A 14,588-nucleotide genomic window follows, 5' to 3' on the forward strand; every position below is an offset into this window, starting at 1 on the left:
GCAAACAATATTTAAGGGTCATTAAACAGATACTATCCAAATAATGACGAATCCAATTTAGCGAGTAAAGGAAGAAAGCAAAACACTCACAGCAAGTGGCGTTGTTTCAATGGGCCCTGTGGAAGTTAGAGAATCGCGTTTGTTACGTGTCCATAACACCGCTAACAGCGCGGTAATCGTTATAGAAGCTCCAAACAGCATCTTATAGAGTTCAAGGACAAATCCGTGTCGGTACATTTTTACAAAAACAGGTGTTAGTGTCACCATTTGAAATATCGAGCGTGTTGAAACTCTCCCTGGTGTTATGAAAATGTGATTTATTAACTTTGTAAATAAGAATATGGCGACGAGGCCATTTGCATGACTAAAAAAATACATTCCCAAAGCGTTATTTCAAATGCAGTTGGATTGTGTATGTCTTGAGGGCTTGCTGCTATGAACGACCAATATCCTGAGAGGATTGATTGTTGCCGAGGTACAAAAGCCTTGTTGTTTGAATAATGTCAGGATATCGGTACATATTAAGCTTATTGATATTGGAAACTACGATTCGATTTGTTTTTCTTCGGATTTTTATATCCAAGATTTTTTTTTCTTTAAGGCCATATACTGTTTGGCAGAAGTATCTGTTATCAATCATCAGAAGAAAACATAGGACTGATCTTTATCATTCTTATGATATTGGACAAGTGCAATCAATCACACTGCACAGCTGTATGTTAATCTCACTTGCATATTTAATGACCAGATATGAAGGGTATAATCAATAACGTGATATTGTCTATACCAACGTTGAATTTTGTTGAGAGGCTAGACTTTAATTACTCATTAACCAATAACAGCACGTTTAGATTAATAACCCGGATGAAGGTTACTAAGTGCGTTTTTTATTTATTTTTTTTTTCATTTTTATCAGTAATCTTACATGAGCTTTGGGTTACTCCTTTGGATCAACAACATAAAACACATTTTCACTGACCCAGATGATTATCTATTGTAATCAATTTTAATTATTGATGATGATTGTTAATATAAACAAAGACATCCAAACATCGTCTTGTATAAATGAAATTACAACCGTGTAATGGCACACTAGCGACAATGTTCAGGCATTGAGCTGTAATTAATTCAAAAGGTGGACGAGTTAAAAATTCCATCATAAAACAAAAAGCGTTTCTCTCATTTGTGATTCAACGTTGCGTACATTAATAAGCTCTGGAAAGTTTCGCCGTCATCAATTATTTCTAAGCGTATCACACAACCAAGCTATTGTGTGATTTTTCAGAGTCGTGGCTGAAATGAAGAGAATATCATCACTACTAACGTGATGTGGTGAAAATGCCGTCACTACTATCGTGATGTGGTGAAACTGTCACTACTAACGTGATGTGGTGAAACTGCCGTCACTACTAACGTGATGTGGTGAAACTGCCGTCACTACTAACGTGATGTGGTGAAACTGCCGTCACTACTAACGTGATGTGGTGAAACTGCCGTCACAATTAACGTGATATTGTGAAACTGCCGTCACCACTAACGTGATATGGTAAAACTGTCACTACTAACGTGATATGTGAAACTGTCACTACTAACGTGATATGGTGAAACTGTCACTACTAACGTGATATGGTGAAACTGTCACCACTAACGTGATATGGTGAAACTGTCACTACTAACGTGATATGGTGAAACTGTCACCGCTAACGTGATATGGTGAAACTGTCACCGCTAACGTGATATGGTGAAACTATCACCACTAACGTGATATGGTGAAACTGTCACTACTAACGTGATATGGTGAAACTGTCACTACTAACGTGATATGGTGAAACTGTCACTACTAATGTGCTATGGTGAAACTGTCACTACTAACGTGATATGGTGAGACTGTCACCGCTAACGTGATATGGTGAAACTGTCACCACTAACGTGATATGGTGAAACTGTCACCACTAACGTGATATGGTGAAACTGTCACCACTAACGTGCTATGGTGAAACTGTCACCACTAACGTGATATGGTGAAACTGTCACCACTAACGTGATATGGTGAAACTGTCACTTCTAACGTGATATGGTGAAACTATCACCACTAACGTGCTATGGTGAAACTGTCACCACTAACGTGATATGGTGAAACTGTCACCACTAACGTGATATGGTGAAACTGTCACTTCTAACGTGATATGGTGAAACTATCACCACTAACGTGATATGGTGAAACTGTCACTACTAACGTGATATGGTGAAACTGTCACTTCTAACGTGATATGGTTAGACCGCTATCGCTACTGACGTGATATGATCAGACTGCTATCACTACTGACGTGATATGGTTAGACTGCTATCACTACTGACGTGATATGGTTAGACTACTATCACTACTGACGTGATATGGTTAGACTGCTATCACTACTGACGTGATATGGTTAGACTGCTATCACTACTGACGTGATATGGTTAGACTGCTATCACTACTGACGTGATATGGTTAGACTGCTATCACTACTGACGTGATATGGTTAGACTGCTATAACTACTGACGTGATATTATTAGATTGCGATCACCAACACGGTAACAAACTTGTACGAAATCGTCACGAGGAGTATAAATATCTAATGATATTTAACTTTTATAAAATTCACTTGTAGATGATTTGTTGGTATCAAACAATTCAACTCTTTATGAAGACCAGGAGTGAACGTTATGTCTAGTGAGTTTATTGAGAAAAAAAATATATCTAAAACTTGTTGAAAGAGTACAAGCAGTATTCTGACATTTGTTAAATTATAGCGAAAATCCATTAGAATATAACATTTTTCGCAGTAAACCACAATGACTGTAAAATATTAAGTTTAAATAGCAGTTTAGATATAAAGAGTGTATAATACTTAAGGTAACGACATCAGTGTATACCACAGTATTACTTTTAAGCAACAATAATAACGATGAATGTATCACAACGTGAAACAAAACACCAAGATACACAAAGGACAATGGAAACAGTGGAGTCTGGGAAATCGTGTCTAGTGAGTGTAACCAATGGACACTTCACTTATATAGTTGTTTGAGAGGATAACGTTGTGGTGATATTGCCATGATATAAACCACATACATGTATTAAGAATGTGTTACCGATAATTCGCAGGTTTTGCAAGGAAATACAGCATTTCCTCTTTGAATTCCTAAAGCATGCTATTAACTTAGATAAATAGATCGTACTGTCAAGAAGTATTTCTGAACTAACCACTTCACATTGTATCAACGTGCTTCGGTGGATTGTTACCTGTAACAGGTGGATTGTAACATGTAACAGGTGGATTGTAACACGTAACAGGTGGATTGTTACCTGTGGATTATTGCCTGTGACAGGTGGATTGTTACCTGTGGATTGTTACCTATGGATTGTTGCCTGTAACAGGTGAATTGTTACCTGTGGATTATTACCTGTGACAGGTGGATTGTAACCTGTAACAGGTAAATTGTTACCTGTGGATTGTAACCTGTAACAGGTGGATTGTAACCTGTGGATTGTTACCTGTGACAGGTGGATTGTAACCTGTAACAGGTGAATTGTTACCTGTGGATTGTTACCTGTAACAGGTGGATTGTAACCTGTGGATTGTTACCTGTGGATTGGTACCTGTAAGGTACCTGTACGTTTTATTGTATAAGCGTTTTTAAGGTAGAAATACATAGGGAAGGGAGAGAGATTAAGTGAGTAAAGAAAATGTCAGACTGTTAAGGAATAATTTATGCAAGTAGATCTAACTAATAAATCGCTTACCTTTACTGATAGCGGTATATCTGTCGTATGTAGTATGATACCTTAATAAAACTTTACTCAACACAGATCGGGATCATTGTAGGCATATTGTCCTGTAGGTGTACTTAAGCAGGACATACATATCAAATTAAGGTAATTTGAATTAAAGCGACAAACGTTCAGTTTATTTACTTTGTTAACTTTCTCGCTCCAACGAGATACCCCAACTGGTTAATAGTCAGACAGAACATAACCGATATAACAATGTACTTACTTGCTCCAACGAGATACCTCAACTGGTTAATAGTCAGACAGAACATAAACGATATAACAATGTACTTACTTGCTCCAACGAGATACCTCAACTGGTTAATAGTCAGACAGAACATAAACGATATAACAATGTATTTACTCGCTCCAACGAGATACCCCAACTGGTTAATAGTCAGACAGAACATAAACGATATAACAATGTATTTACTCGCTCCAACGAGATACCCCAACTGGTTAATAGTCAGACAGAACATAAACGATATAACAATGTATTTACTCGCTCCAACGAGATACCCCAACTGGTTAATAGTCAGACAGAACATAAACGATGTAACAATGTACTTACTTGCTCCAACGAGATACCCCAACTGGTTATAGTCAGACAGAACATAAAAGATATAACAATGTATTTACTCGCTCCAACGAGATACCCCAACTGGTTATAGTCAGACAGAACATAACCGATATAACAATGTATTTACTCGCTCCAACGAGATACCCCAACTGGTTATAGTCAGACAGAACATAAACGATATAACAATGTATTTACTCGCTCCAACGAGATACCCCAACTGGTTATAGTCAGACAGAACATAAACGATATAACAATGTATTTACTCGCTCCAACGAGATACCTCAACTGGTTAATAGTCAGACAGAACATAAACGATATAACAATGTACTTACTTGCTCCAACGAGATACCTCAACTGGTTAATAGTCAGACAGAACATAAACGATATAACAATGTACTTACTTGCTCCAACGAGATACCTCAACTGGTTAATAGTCAGACAGAACATAAACGATATAACAATGTATTTACTCGCTCCAACGAGATACCCCAACTGGTTATAGTCAGACAGAACATAACCGATATAACAATGTATTTACTCGCTCCAACGAGATACCCCAACTGGTTATAGTCAGACAGAACATAACCGATATAACAATGTATTTACTCGCTCCAACGAGATACCCCAACTGGTTAATAGTCAGACAGAACATAACCGATATAACAATGTACAACTTTGTATATTAACAATATATAGGTGTTAGTGTATACTCACAAACAAATAGATACAATGACTTATTTATTGCTTTAGCTAAAAAAACAGTGTGCGTAAACTAAAATCCAGCACTGATATTAGTAAAATGTGTGTTTATTGATTACTACAAAATATGTATCTATTATTACAAAATGTGTATTTATTGATTACTACAAAATGAGATTTAAACTGGTTTATTACCAGTTCCGGAAAAGTGTTACTAAAACTCTGTTAAAGCAGTTGTAATACATGTTATACACATCCATATCTACGATCGAGTAGAAAATCGGATGTCAATTCTGTGAAACCTTATCAACTACAGATTGGATGATTTTGTATAAAAATCGTAATCAAACCATCTTTACACTAACAACATTTCATTAACGTGACCCCTTGTTCCTTAAAACCTGTAAAAACTCAGGCACACTTATAGTTGGTTGATCAAATCATTATACTCTCGGTGTATATAACGATATATGATAACATTTAACATGAAATTTTGTTTGCAAACTGGGAATAGATAGGGTAAGTAGTGTGGATACATACAATAAATAACGATAGAACCACAGAGAGAACAAGAACATCTCACTGAAGGCCAAGAGCGTTTGTCTTTCCTAGTTCACCTTTTATCTCAATGGCTCCCAAAGTTGTTTTTAACATTTCTTACTTTCTACATATGGGAATTAAAAAGCCTTGTTTTTTTTTATTTACAGATCAATTTTCTCGCTGCATTCGAGAAAAAACATAGTTATATGGATGTTTCTAAAACTACTTAAACAGGGAAATGGTTGAGCCAAAGTGTTAATATTGAAATGTCAGTAGCGAAACACGTCAAAAAAAGGGGTGTAAAGCGTTCACTGCAAAACAGTCATAAAATAAACGCTTTTCAGGCAATGGCACTAAAATTCAATGTTTCCACAGTGAAATTTGATTCACACCACATGCGACTAATATATCGATATGTTTGTTCTTTCTGTAATAGGCAAACTTCAATAGGCTTTAAGATTGATGAAAGAATGAAAACAAATTAACAGACGGAAATTAAAAATGGAAATTAGGTCTTTACAAAAAGGTTTAAATAGATACCAGAGCTCAGAATACATAGCATCTGACATATACTGTCTTTGGCTGACATTAATGTTGGTTATTTCAGATTTTTGATAAACATTTACAAATCTAAAACAAATATTTTTTGAAACGGTAAATAGATGCAAAATTTAAGGCTATAAGTCAATACAAATGTACCTTAAAGATTCTGTAACATTCAATAGTTAATAGCACCTTTCAATATAGTGATACTAGGTGAATATCCCACTAAAAGGTCAGTAGACATACATGTACATTTCATATTGTATCACAGAATAATAATTCTTATCTATAACAGATTAAAGCGAGATCGCGGTACAACTATTTTTTCACTCTTTTTTTTCATTGCGTTTTTCACATAAAGAAGTTAATTAATAAATATAGAAAGGAAATCCTTATCTGTTGATCAACAGTCTGAATAATTACGTGGATTGTTGCGTCATATGTGATAACGCATGCGCACAAAACACTGTCTCTTGTAAACAAAGATGACGTCACGCCCGAATCGGTTAGCGATTGCTGTCATTTCTTTCGTGATTCTGAGCAGACTTATAGTTATCAAAAAAATTATGCCACACCCATAACAAATTTCGGTGATGGAAAATGGGATTTTTTTACTGTGTCACTGCTGTCAACATCATTCCAGCCCCGTCATCACGTGTTAGTGTTTACAAAATGCACTGTCTTGTTTTCAAAACTATTACGTAACGTTATCAGCACTAAATTTCCCGAACCAAAGAAGTGGACAAGCTGGACATTGCAAATCGATTGTGAATATCGGCATTGCGTAAAAACATTTAACGTGCTTTACAAGAGATAAATTGTATATAATTTCATGTTAAGCGTTTAGTTTTCGATATCATTTTAAAAATGTTATTTCCCCAAATCATCATTGTAAATAATTACATGAGTTTGTGCAGGACACGGGTTATATTCACTATTCATTACGAAATCTGTATAATGAACAGACGGTAAAATAATCTGTAACGGGGTGAGAATCTTAATGGAAGACAGAAAAAGATGACTTATCTGTAACGGGGTGAGAATCTTAATGGAAGACAGAAAAAGGTGACTTATCTGTAACGGGGTGAGAATCTTAATGGAAGACAGAAAAAGGTGACTTATCTGTAACGGGGTGAGAATCTTAATGGAAGGCAGAAAAAGGTGACTTATCTGTAACGGGGTGAGAATCTTAATGGAAGGCAGAAAAAGGTGACTTATCTGTAACGGGGTGAGAATCTTAATGGAAGGCAGAAAAAGGTGACTTATCTGTAACGGAGTGAGAATCTTAATGGAATGCAGAAAAAGGTGACTCATCTGTAACGGGGTGAGAATCTTAATGGAAGGCAGAAAAAGGTGACTTATCTGTAACGGGGTGAGAATCTTAATGGAAGGCAGAAAAAGGTGACTTATCTGTAACGGGGTGAGAATCTTAATGGAAGGCAGAAAAAGGTGACTTATCTGTAACGGGGTGAGAATCTTAATGGAAGGCAGAAAAAGGTGACTTATCTGTAACGGGGTGAGAATCTTAATGGAAGGCAGAAAAAGGTGACTTATCTGTAACGGGGTGAGAATCTTAATGGAAGACAGAAAAAGGTGACTTATCTGTAACGGGGTGAGAATCTTAATGGAAGACAGAAAAAGGTGACTTATCTGTAACGGGGTGAGAATCTTAATGGAAGGCAGAAAAAGGTGACTTATCTGTAACGGGGTGAGAATCTTAATGGAAGGACAAAAAGGTACTTATCTGTGAGAATCTTAATGGAAGGCAGAAAAAGGTGAATCTGGAAGACAGAAAAAGGTGACTTATCTGTAACGGGGTGAGAAACTTAATGGAAGGCAGAAAAAGGTGACTTATCTGTAACGGGGTGAGAATCTTAATGGAAGAGACAAAAAGGTGAATTATCTGTAACGGGGTGAGAATCTTAATGGAAGGCAGAAAAAGGTGACTTATCTGTAACGGGGTGAGAATCTTAATGGAAGGCAGAAAAGGGTGACTTATCTGTAACGGGGTGAGAATCTTAATGGAAGACAGAAAAAGGTGACTTATCTGTAACGGGGTGAGAATCTTAACAGAAAAAGGTGACTTATCTGTAACGGGGTAATGGAAGGCAGAAAAAGGTGACTTATCTGTAACGGGGTGAGAATCTTAATGGAAGGCAGAAAAAGGTGACTTATCTGTAACGGGGTGAGAATCTTAATGGAAGGCAGAAAAAGGTGACTTATCTGTAACGGGGTGAGAATCTTAATGGAAGGCAGAAAAAGGTGACTCATCTGTAACGGGGTGGTGGAAGCAGAAAAATGACTTATCTGTAACGGGGTGAGAATCTTAATGGAAGGCAGAAAAAGGTGACTTATCTGTAACGGGGTGAGAATCTTAATGGAAGGCAGAAAAAGGTGACTTATCTGTAACGGGGTGAGAATCTTAATGGAAGGCAGAAAAAGGTGACTTATCTGTAACGGGGTGAGAATCTTAATGGAAGGCAGAAAAAGGTGACTTATCTGTAACGGAATCTTAATGGAAGGCAGAAAAAGGTGAATCTGTAATGAGAATCTTAATGGAAGGCAGAAAAAGGTGACTTATCTGTAACGGGGTGAGAATTTTAATGGAATGCAGAAAAAGGTGACTTATCTGTAACGGGGTGAGAATCTTAATGGAAGGCAGAAAAAGGTGACTTATCTGTAACGGGGTGAGAATCTTAATGGAAGGCAGAAAAAGGTGACTTATCTGTAACGGGGTGAGAATCTTAATGGAAGGCAGAAAAAGGTGACTTATCTGTAACGGGGTGAGAATCTTAATGGAAGGCAGAAAAAGGTGACTTATCTGTAACGGGGTGAGAATCTTAATGGAAGAGACAAAAAGGTGAATTATCTGTAACGGGGTGAGAAACTTAATGGAAGGCAGAAAAAGGTGACTTATCTGTAACGGAGTGAGAATCTTAATGGAATGCAGACAAAAAGGTGAATTATCTGTAACGGGGTGAGAATCTTAATGGAAGGCAGAAAAAGGTGACTTATCTGTAACGGGGTGAGAATCTTAATGGAAGGCAGAAAAAGGTGACTTATCTGTAACGGGGTGAGAATCTTAATGGAAGGCAGAAAAAGGTGACTTATCTGTAACGGGGTGAGAATCTTAATGGAAGGCAGAAAAGGGTGACTTATCTGTAACGGGTTGAGAATCTTAATGGAAGGCAGAAAAAGGTGAATCTGTAACGGGGTAATGGAAGGCAGAAAAAGGTGACTAATGGAAGGCAGAAAAATCTGTAACGGGGTGAGAATCTTAATGGAAGACAGAAAAAGGTGACTTATCTGTAACGGGGTGAGAATCTTAATGGAAGGCAGAAAAAGGTGACTTATCTGTAACGGGGTGAGAATCTTAATGGAAGGCAGAAAAAGGTGACTTATCTGTAACGGGGTGAGAATCTTAATGGAAGGCAGAAAAAGATGTCTTATCTGTAATGGGGTGAGAATCTTAATGGCAGGCAGAAAAAGGTGACTTATCTGTAACGGGGCGAAAAACTTAATGGAAGGCAGAAAAAGGTGACTTATCTGTAACGGGGTGAGAATCTTAATGGAAGGCAGAAAAAGGTGACTCATCTGTAACGGGGTGAGAATCTTAATGGAAGGCAGAAAAATGTGACTTATCTGTAACGGGGTGAGAATCTTAATGGAAGGCAGAAAAAGGTGACTTATCTGTAACGGGGTGAGAATCTTAATGGAAGGCAGAAAAAGGTGACTTATCTGTAACGGGGTGAGAATCTTAATGGAAGGCAGAAAAAGGTGACTTATCTGTAACGGGGTAACGGGGTGAGAATCTTAATGGAAGACAGAAAAAGGTGACTTATCTGTAACGGGGTGAGAATCTTAATGGAAGACAGAAAAAGGTGACTTATCTGTAACGGGGTGAGAATCTTAATGGAAGAGACAAAAAGGTGAATTATCTGTCACGGGGTGAAAATCTTAATGGAAGACAGAAAAAGACGAAATATCTGTAACAGGGTGAGAATCTTACAGGAATTTCAACGTAACAACATAAGTATATAATATACTTTTACATTAAAAGTTTTATGACCAATACGAGATGGAACAATTAATGACATCAAATCTTACAACAACAATCAGCCGGATTAAATTCATTGTATTTAGTCTATTTAATTGTATATTGTAAACTAAATATATGTTTTATATATAGGAGAGGTGCTGGTAAGGAAAGGCGATATCTGTCAGCTTGATTGCCTCCCAAACGTTACACAAATTTTGTATCTATAACTCAAGTGTAATAGGTATTAAAAATAGCACTTGTATTTGTTGGCAGTCGACCTTGTTACATATGTAATAATTCGGTTTTTATGTATCAACCTGATGTACGCTTGTGTTGGTGATATACAACATCGTTATGAATCCGACAAGACTAGGCTTTGTACGTATACATCCGCAATTCACAATGTTGCTATTTTGTAGTGTAGTTCAAAATCTGGTGTTCTAGTATGTCTTTATTCCCATTAGCAATCGATCAATGTCTAAAATCGAGAGTTTGAGGTCAGACTTGAGGTGTAAATAATGTATAGTTTGCGTTTCATTTTATTTCAGAATTGGTTTGCAATAAGGGGTTTGGGTGCCGTACGAATCCCTTTTTCAAACAGAGAGCTGCATTTGCATTCATGATACTTTCAGACTCTGGTATAAAAGATGAACACTGTAAACGTATGTCTGTTCAGCTGTCTATACAGTTCGGTACCGATGGGAGGAGTAAGGAACCAAGTGTTTTGTCAAACGGAGAAGTCTCCCAGGGTATCAATGCATGTTAAAACAGACAAAATACAACCATCACTATCATGTTTTATTAGCGTTATTTTGATGATTTTATATCTACATAGTGAATGTGGTTTCCTGTAACATGTTGAAATGTTACCGGGTTTTTCTTCAAGAGAAATCAGCAGCACTTGAGTGATGATTTTATGATTATCAAATATCGCTTACTTAAAATGATCATTTCAACTCACTGGGAATTCACACAAGACTGTTAAGTGTTAAACGCCTGCGTGCCTGGTAATTACAGACAATTAATTGTTAAACAGTTTGATGCTAACGTTGTGAACGTAATGATAAAGTATGCTGGTATTGATCTTAAAGATACAATGTACATCTGTTACAACTGTAGTTGTGGGACATGTAAAATATCCAGTGTTTTACTTCAATATCTCTTACAAAATAAAGTATCCTGGTTTATTTATGAAATTGATATAACTGTTCATATAAGCGTATGCATTACCGAATACCGGACACCGGACTGTGAAATGGTTACGGTGTGGATATTTTGGGTAATGCTGAAAGCAAATGAGATAGTTATGGTGTGGATAGTATACGTAATGCTGCAAGCAAATAGGCCCTGACAAACTCGCAACGGTTGCGTTAGCGGGCTGTAAACCTTGGTTTACTGTGTGCCGACCCCTTAACATCCTTGAATTAGCCCGTGGCGTATTATGGGGAAACCAAGAGTGGAAAATCAAACACCTACAGAAATAGCACACAACAAAGAAAGGAAATGGTACAGATAAACTATTGTAATGGTGTCAGTATTGTCTCCTCAATGTCAGATTGGTACACACTTCGTTTAACCTCACACCTAAACTTTGGCTCTCTGGTGTCTAGGGAGACATCAGAGAAACCACACCCGAACTACAGGGGTTACCCTACAATTAGTCGGCGCCTCTTACGACAAGCAGGTAAATACTCTGTCCCCGCTCCTGAAAAGGCCCGCTTGGCTGTTTGCTAATGTGTTAGTAAAGGTAAAATAGTGTCATGAAATAAGGAATAGACATGATAACAAAATGACTGGATGAAAAGACAATTTCTACGCTGTTACATCTACGGTTTAAATGATGATGAAATAAGAGGAGAATAGATGACTGGAAAAAGAGTACAAGTTGACTTATATTTAAGTGAATGTTATTATGACCTAGATATTTGAACGAATAAACAACAGAAATAGATATGTATTGGATATAGAACCTAGAGCCGATTTGGAAAAAGAAAAATATTGTGGCGGAAAGTTAAGCTTAAATGATGTCTAGATATTAGAAATAATTGATGGATTGTGGAGAGCTGGGTTAATATTGCAGCTTACAAGTGACTGAGTATTGGGATTTTTTTAATGTTATAAGTGGATATGAAGAAATGTCTGTAGCAACTAAGTGGTGCGGTGTATAATGGTAAGTGATGGGGGGATGATCAGATATTACAAGTATTGTGCAAAACACAAAAAAGTGAATAAGACACTAAAACAGATATTCAGTACATTAACAAATAATTAATTAGAATTAAAAATACATGTTAATGAATATTTGTAAAGAGTGATAACAAAAATGCAAAAAACGTGATGGATGCAAAAACCAGGGTTGTGTGATGATGGACTGTGACTGGAAACCATACCAAATAACTAGCTAGATAGAAACTGCTACCGGATATCAAACTGTAACCGGATATCAAACTGTAACCGGATATCAAACTTTAACTGAAACCGGATATCAAACTTTTACCGGATATCCAATTGTTACCGGATATCACACTGTTACCGAATATCAAACTTTTACCGGATATCAAACTGCTACCGGATATCAAACTGTTACCGGTTATCAACAGGACATCACACTGTTAACAGATATCAAACTGTCACCGGATATCAACATGATATTAAACTGTTACCGGATATCAAACTGTTACCGGATATCAAATTGTCACCGGATATCAACATGATATTAAACTGTTACCGGATATCAAATTGTCACCGGATATCAACATGATATTAAACTGTTACCGGATATCTTAATGTTACCTGTTACCAAATTGTTATCGGTTATAAAAATTAAAAAGTGGAAGGTTGTCTATTAGAACAACGTACATTTTGCGGAAAAGAAATGCGGGCAAAACAAATGGGTTACTTCCATACTACACAATGAACTTAAAGGTAGTTCCGCTACATGATGAGGATTTCCTTCTCCGCCGCGACCAATGTAAAGGAAACGGGAAACAAGGAAAAAGAATCCAAAATATCTAAGCAGGTTATAGAAATTAGTCCTTTCATATCTCGGTCACACAGCTGTTTAGTCTTTGTGTCCATTACTATAGTACAATGAAATAAGATGTAGATATGCTAAGTCAGTACACTTCTAGTCTGTACCAAGAAAGTGTCGGTGTCTGTATATGTTTATAAAATCAAATTAAGAACACATTTTTGGAATGATAAGATTGCTGTCTTTTTCGATTTGTTTCATGTACCACTGAAAAATTAGAGCAAATGAATATTTTGTTTATAATCTTTTTAAAATATCATTATAAAATTATGAAATACATTATTAAAATGTGGGAAACAAAACATCATTTGGATGTATAAAAGATGTGTTTGCCAGTATTTGATAGTTATCGAAAGAACTAACTCATATGTTCTCAATCTTTAAAGAAGCCATACTTGACCGATTAATTGAAACCATACGCCAACATCTGTATGATGCAGTTAGGTTTCATAAGACAGAGACCATAAAACATCTTCTTTTTCTATAAAACTAATACAAATGATTATCGTTTCGAATGATTTCACAATGTACATGACAAACGATTACATGTTAAGCGTGTACTTGTAGATATGGCCCAGGACCAACAAGTACCGATGTTTTTTTCCACAATCCCAACAAATGACCACACCCATGATATACTGACACGAGCACGGACTACCAATAATGTCCGACTCGTTACCGCTATCACTGTTAATCATTTTATCTGTAGGTCCAACACAGTAGTACCTATTTGCTCTACAATCCCAGCTACTGTCTCAGACCTACAACAAACAACTTCTGATTAAGTTATCTAAGACATTCCGGGCTGTTGGTCTCACGCCATTACAGACTGACCCACCGTCTGCTAACTGGGATATTAAGTAGCGGTATGATGGTGGTGCTGGTACATTGAAGCCCCTACTCTGATCCCAGAGGTCCGTGTGATGCACCGCTCTAGAGCCTGCAGTTACAGACACTGCAAGAAGTGTAACGCTCACAGCAAGCAGCGACCATCTAGTGAGAATTGGAACCGATCGCATTGTCGTCGCTAGAATACACTTGAGCTACAAAGAGCGAGCGTGGAACGCCTGTATTGGTTTGGAGAGCTTTGTGGCCTACTCTACTTGAGTGGATGAACACTCTGTGTTATTGAGTCATATACACATTCTTTTTCACAGTAAACCAAGACGCGGGACGACATCAAAGTGTCTCTTTATAAACATCGATTTCGTTTTTTATATGGTTTACAAGCGTTACATTTGATGACAAATGACAAAATGTGAGAAATCGGATACATATTTCAATTTCGATGGATTTATAACAACTGACGCGTGAAAAAAATTAACTGATTCCATCTAATGG

The sequence above is a fragment of the Ylistrum balloti genome, unplaced genomic scaffold (genome assembly GCF_031769215.1).
Source record: "Ylistrum balloti isolate Yb309-2 unplaced genomic scaffold, AGI_CSIRO_Ybal_v1 Utg370906, whole genome shotgun sequence".
In the NCBI taxonomy this organism is placed as follows: domain Eukaryota; kingdom Metazoa; phylum Mollusca; class Bivalvia; order Pectinida; family Pectinidae; genus Ylistrum; species Ylistrum balloti.